A 6,000-nucleotide genomic window follows, 5' to 3' on the forward strand; every position below is an offset into this window, starting at 1 on the left:
GATTGGAGGATTCCAAAAATGACCCGCTCGTTAGCGCTGCCAATCAAAATGACTCACATAATAAAAAGTTGCTAATTTTCAATGTAAGATAGTTCGGCAACATTGTCCCTCAAAATTGCCAATGTATTATGGCCTTAAGAGGGCCGGCCAAGTACTGAATACTAGCTGGTGATAAAATATACAGGGGTTTTATTATGTACTGTATATTATGGTGTAATAAATGAGATCGCTGAATCCATAGGCTTTAATCTCTATAATACTCAGCATCATCTAGGAATCATTTTGTCAGTATGTTAACGTCCAAATAGATTCCTCTATCTTCATTTAGAAGGTGTTGTTACTATGTTACTATCCAAATAGATTCCTCTATCTTCATTTAGAAGGTGTTGTTACTATGGTAATATCCAAATAGATTCCTCTATCTTCATTTAGAAGGTGTTGTTACTATGGTAACATCCAAATAGATTCCTCTATCTTCATTTAGAAGGTGTTGTTACTATGTTACTATCCAAATAGATTCCTCTATCTTCATTTAGAAGGTGTTGTTAATATCCAAATAGATTCCTCTATCTTCATTTAGAAGGTGTTGTTACTATGTTACTATCCAAATAGATTCCTCTATCTTCATTTAGAAGGTGTTGTTACTATGTTACTATCCAAATAGATTCCTCTATCTTCATTTAGAAGGTGTTGTTACTATGTTAATATCCAAATAGATTCCTCTATCTTCATTTAGAAGGTGTTGTTACTATGTTACTATCCAAATAGATTCCTCTATCTTCATTTAGAAGGTGTTGTTAATATCCAAATAGATTCCTCTATCTTCATTTAGAAGGTGTTGTTACTATGTTACTATCCAAATAGATTCCTCTATCTTCATTTAGAAGGTGTTGTTACTATGGTAACATCCAAATAGATTCCTCTGTCTTCATTTAGAAGGTGTTGTTTTAACCCAGATTTATGTCACTGTGTATTGCTAGATTTGCTTTGTTGCTCTGGATTCAGTTCCGTGAATGTGGGGAATTCACATGTCTTTTTTGGAAGGATATCTTCAATAAGGACTTTCCCTTTTTCCTAATTCAGTAAGACCAGTTCAATAGGACAACGTGGCAAAGTGAGCCTCCTAGTGGAGGAGAGGACACCCACTTTGCTGTGAGCCTCCTAGTGGAGGAGAGGATGCCCACTTTGCTGTGAGCCTCCTAGTGGAGGAGAGGACACCCACTTTGCTGTGAGCCTCCTAGTGGAGGAGAGGACACCCACTTTGCTGTGAGCCTCCTAGTGGAGGAGAGGACACCCACTTTGCTGTCAGCCTCCTAGTGGAGGAGAGGACGGCCACTTTGCTGTGAGCCTCCTAGTGGAGGAGAGGACACCCACTTTGCTGTGAGCCTCCAAGTGGAGGAGAGGACGGCCACTTTGCTGTGAGCCTCCTAGTGGAGGAGAGGACACCCACTTTGCTGTGAGCCTCCTAGTGGAGGAGAGGACGGCCACTTTGCTGTGAGCCTCCTAGTGGAGGAGAGGACACCCACTTTGCTGTGAGCCTCCAAGTGGAGGAGAGGACACCCACTTTGCTGTGAGCCTCCTAGTGGAGGAGAGGACGGCCACTTTGCTGTGAGCCTCCTAGTGGAGGAGAGGACACCCACTTTGCTGTGAGCCTCCTAGTGGAGGAGAGGACGGCCACTTTGCTGTGAGCCTCCTAGTGGAGGAGAGGACACCCACTTTGCTGTGAGCCTCCTAGTGGAGGAGATGACACCCACTTTGCTGTGAGCCTTGAGCCACTGTGTAAAGTATGGCAGCACAACATTACTCTACTAAGAGCCTTGAGCCACTGTGTAAAGTCTGGCAGCACAACATACTCTACTATGAGCCTTGAGCCACTATGTAAAGTCTGGCAGCACAACATTACTCTACTGTGAGCATTGAGCCACTGTGTAAAGTCTGGCAGCACAACATACTCTACTGTGAGCCTTGAGCCACTGTGTAAAGTCTGGCAGCACAACATTACTCTACTGTGAGCCTTGAGCCACTGTGTAAAGTCTAGCTGCACAACATTACTCTACTATGAGCCTTGAGCCACTGTGTAAAGTCTAGCAGCACAACATTACTCTACTATGAGCCTTGAACCACTGTGTAAAGTCTGGCAGCACAACATTACTCTACTATGAGCCTTGAGCCACTGTGTAAAGTCTGGCAGCACGACATTACTCTACTGTGAGCCTTGAGCCACTGTGTAAAGTCTGGCAGCACAACATTACTCTACTGTAGGCTTCAGTGTGTTAGCAGAACAGGTTAGTGATCTCAGCCCCAGGACCAGCTGGATGAGGGGACTGAGGCTTCAGTGTGTTAGTAGAACAGGTTAGTGAACTCAGCCCCAGGACCAGCTGGATGAGGGGACTGAGGCTTCAGTGTGTTAGTAGAACCGGTTAGTGAACTCAGGACCAGCTGGATGAGGGGACTGAGGCTTCAGTGTGTTAGTAGAACAGGTTTGTGAACTCAGCCCCAGGACCAGCTGGATGAGGGGACTGAGGCTTCAGTGTGTTGATAGAGCAGGTTAGTGAACTCAGCCCCAGGACCAGCTGGATGAGGGGACTGAGGCTTCAGTGTGTTAGTAGAACGGGTTAGTGAACTCAGGACCAGCTGGATGAGGGGACTGAGGCGTCAGTGTGTTAGTAGAACAGGTTTGTGAACTCAGCCCCAGGACCAGATGGATGAGGGGACTGAGGCTTCAGTGTGTTGATAGAGCAGGTTAGTGAACTCAGCCCCAGGACCAGCTGGATGAGGGGACTGAGGCTTCAGTGTGTTAGTAGAACGGGTTAGTGAACTCAGGACCAGCTGGATGAGGTGACTGAGGCGTCAGTGTGTTAGTAGAATAGGTTTGTGAACTCAGCCCCAGGACCAGCTGGATGAGGGGACTGAGGCGTCAGTGTGTTAGTAGAGCAGGTTTGTGAACCCAGGACCAGCTGGATGAGGGGACAGCGGCTTCAGTGTGTTAGTAGAACAGGTTAGTGAACTCAGCCCCAGGACCAGCTGGATGAGGGGACTGAGGCTTCAGTGTGTTAGTAGAGCAGGTTTGTGAACCCAGGACCAGCTGGATGAGGGGACAGCGGCTTCAGTGTGTTAGTAGAACAGGTTAGTGAACTCAGCCCCAGGACCAGCTGGATGAGGGGACTGAGGCTTCAGTGTGTTAGTAGAACAGGTTAGTGAACTCAGCCCCAGGACCAGCTGGATGAGGGGACTGAGGCTTCAGTGTGTTAGTAGAACAGGTTTGTGAACTCAGCCCCAGGACCAGCTGGATGAGGGGACTGAGGCTTCAGTGTGTTAGTAGAACATGTTAGTGAACTCAGCCCCAGGACCAGCTGGATGAGGGGACTCTTTTCTTTGCTCAGCTCTTGGCATTGTAGGGCTTGGTAATGATATGAGAGGGGGGTCACTGTATTTGAGATGTTTCCCAATCTTAACTGCTCTTTTTAAAATTATTCTTAGTGGATATTGTCCTCATTCTGCCCTCCATGCATTGTTTATAGTTTTCCTCTGGACATGTGGGAGAATCTTACAGAACTCTGCATGCAGGGTTTCAATTGGGTGTTTGTCCTATTGGGTGAAATCTTGTTTTGCAAGTGGACCCCACACCTCGCTGCCATAAAGTGGACCCCACACCTCACTGCCATAAAGTGGACCCCACACCTCACTGCCATAAAGTGGGCCCCACACCTCACTGCCATAAAGTGGACCCCACACCTCACTGCCATAAAGTGGACCCCACACCTCACTGCCATAAAGTGGACCCCACACCTCACTGCCATAAAGTGGACCCCACACCTCACTGCCATAAAGTGGACCCCACACCTCACTGCCATAAAGTGGACCCCACACCTCACTGCCATAAAGTGGACCCCACACCTCACTGCCATAAAGTGGACCCCACACCTCGCTGCCATAAAGTGGACCCCACACCTCACTGCCATAAAGTGGACCCCACAGCTCACTGCCATAAAGTGGACCCCACACCTCACTGCCATAAAGTGCAATTGGTTCAAATTTGAATTAGTTTTTAAATGAAGTTCATTCACTGCCTCATTAAAGTGTCCAGTTTTAAACATAAGTAATTGTAGTGTGTGCAGTACTCTATATATTTTGTACCAATTGAGATATATTTTGAGATATATTTTGAGATATATTTTGAGATATATTTTGTACCAATTTTGCACTAGTAAATTTGAGCATCTCATTTAGGATGACATTAGGTCTGCATGCATTTTACATTTGAGGGTCTGAAGTTTCTTATACTCAGGAGTTAAATGAAGGTTAAATAAAGCATTATAGAGCTCCTGGTCTGGTGATTGGTCAGTAATGGTCAGTTTGATTGGTCAGTAATGGTCAGTTTGATTAGTCAGTAATCGTCAGTTTGATTGGTCAGTAATGGTCAGTTTGATTGGTCAGTAATGGTCAGTTTGATTGGTCAGTAATGGTCAGTTTGATTAGTCAGTAATGGTCAGTTTGATTAGTCAGTAATGGTCAGTTTGATTGGTCAGTAATGGTCAGTTTGATTAGTCAGTAATCGTCAGTTTGATTAGTCAGTAATGGTCAGTTTGATTGGTCAGTAATGGTCAGTTTGATTGGTCAGTAATGGTCAGTTTGATTAGTCAGTAATGGTCAGTTTGATTAGTCAGTAATGGTCAGTTTGATTGGTCAGTAATGGTCAGTTTGATTGGTCAGTAATGGTCAGTTTGATTGGTCAGTAATGGTCAGTTTGATTAGTCAGTAATCGTCAGTTTGATTAGTCAGTAATGGTCAGTTTGATTGGTCAGTAATGGTCAGTTTGATTGGTCAGTAATGGTCAGTTTGATTGGTCAGTAATGGTCAGTTTGATTGCCCTTTATATCTTTTTATAACAGTTCAACTTGTCATTCATTTGTTCTGCATCACTTTGAACAGTGTTGTTGAGAGTTTTATAATGGGTTATTAGTGTATAATGGGTTATTAGTTTATAATGGGTTATTAGTTTATAATGGGTTATTCGTTTATAATGGGTTATTCGTTTATAATGGGTTATTAGTTTATAATGGGTTATTAGTTTTATAATGGGTTATTAGTTTATAATGGGTTATTCGTTTATAATGGGTTATTAGTTTATAATGGGTTATTAGTTTTAGTATAATGGGTTATTAGTTTATAATGGGTTATTAGTTTATAATGGGTTATTAGTTTATAATGGGTTATTAGTTTATAATGGGTTATTAGTTTATAATGGGTTATTATTTAATGGGTTATTAGTTTATAATGGGTTATTAGTTTATAATGGGTTATTAGTTTATAATGGGTTATTAGTTTATAATAAGTTTATAATGGGTTATTAGTTTATAATGGGTTATTAGGGTTATTAGTTTATAATGGGTTATTAGTGTATAATGGGTTATTAGTTTATAATAATGGGTTATTAGTTTATAATGGGTTATTAGTTTATAATGGGTTATTAGTTTATAATGGGTTATTAGTTTATAATGGGTTATTAGTTTATAATGGGTTATTAGTTTATAATGGGTTATTAGTTTATAATGGGTTATTAGTTTATAATGGGTTATTAGTTTATAATGGGTTAGTTTATAATGTTATTAGTTTATAATTTATAATGGGTTATTAGTTTATAATGGGTTATTAGTTTATAACAGGTTATTAGTTTATAATGGGTTATTAGTTTATAATGGGTTATTAGTTTATAATGGGTTATTAGTTTATAATGGGTTATTAGTTTATAATGGGTTATTAGTTTATAATGGGTTATTAGTTTATAATGGGTTATTAGTTTATAATGGGTTATTAGTTTATAATGGGTTATTAGTTTATAATGGGTTATTAGTTTATAATGGGTTATTAGTTTATAATGGGTTATTAGTTTATAATGGGTTATTAGTTTATAATGGGTTATTAGTTTATAACAGGTTATTAGTTTATAATGGGTTATTAGTTTATAATGGGGTATTTGTTTATAATGGGTTATTAGTT

General features: G+C 41.1%; 1 pseudogene; it reads left to right on the top strand.

The window, feature by feature from the left end:
* Window positions 1-6,000, top strand: part of LOC124035356 — a 37,743-nt pseudogene that overhangs the window by 22,264 nt on the left and 9,479 nt on the right.

The sequence above is a fragment of the Oncorhynchus gorbuscha genome, linkage group LG05, assembly GCF_021184085.1.
Source record: "Oncorhynchus gorbuscha isolate QuinsamMale2020 ecotype Even-year linkage group LG05, OgorEven_v1.0, whole genome shotgun sequence".
Taxonomy (NCBI): domain Eukaryota; kingdom Metazoa; phylum Chordata; class Actinopteri; order Salmoniformes; family Salmonidae; genus Oncorhynchus; species Oncorhynchus gorbuscha.